The sequence below is a fragment of the Choristoneura fumiferana genome, chromosome 21 (assembly GCF_025370935.1).
Source record: "Choristoneura fumiferana chromosome 21, NRCan_CFum_1, whole genome shotgun sequence".
Taxonomy (NCBI): domain Eukaryota; kingdom Metazoa; phylum Arthropoda; class Insecta; order Lepidoptera; family Tortricidae; genus Choristoneura; species Choristoneura fumiferana.
In genome coordinates this window covers 18,221,492-18,222,434 of record NC_133492.1, presented here as the reverse complement: position 1 = coordinate 18,222,434, position 943 = coordinate 18,221,492, and positions in this window count along the sequence as shown.

Below are 943 nucleotides of genomic sequence, written 5' to 3'. Positions count from 1 at the left end.
ACAGCTGACTTTGAAAGAGCAAAAACCATACCGAAGATATTTTTAACGATGGGAGGGTTACGCAAAGATTTAAAAAAATCCAGGAAAATTTTTTTCAGGAATTTGTATTTAAAATCCTCTAAGTAGGTATTTATTACTGCTACTTTACTAACAATAAATATAAAAATAATAATTAGAAAGATTACATAATTACGGCTTTTTGCACTTAGGTACAACATAAACATGCGGATCGGAAATGGGGGGAAACAAACATCTCACTTATTTTTTTTTTTCCTGCTTTTGCTGTCACTGCTGTAATTTTTTTTAATTATCGATGAGGCCATTTATTGTCTTTGATTGTCAGATGGCCACATAACGCGTCTAATCCGTCTATCAGCAGCTCAACAACTAGCAGACTGCTGCAGCGTTTATGAATCATACTCTTGACAACCGTCCTAACAAGCTTAATCAGTCTGCTAAGTAACAGACCGATCAAAGCTCAATTAAGGACTTTTTATGAATAAGGCTGTAACACTATGGATTCAAAAGTCCACAATAATGATTTTTTTTGTATATGTATTGTAATACACCCTCGCACATCTCTGTTGAAAGCCTAACAATATGAAAAGGGACGACTGGAGAAAAAAGTAGGTATTTTACTCACAAACACTCACTCAAATTAGCCTCTGAAAGTCTTGATCTGAAACTGAATGTTAACATTCGACCCTTTCAAATCTTTTTGCCTTTGAAACTTTTGAAGTATTTACTTGCGTTTGATATTACGTTGAATCTAATCGACGTTACAAGTGGTATTTTCTTGAATTTGTAGCTCGAGTGATTCAAATGAATTATTATTCACTAGCTGTTGCCCGCGACTCCATCGCGTAGAATTCCTTTATCGCTATCCCGCGGGATCTATGCAATTTCCGGATTACTACTCTATGTCCTTCGCGGGACTGTCCGT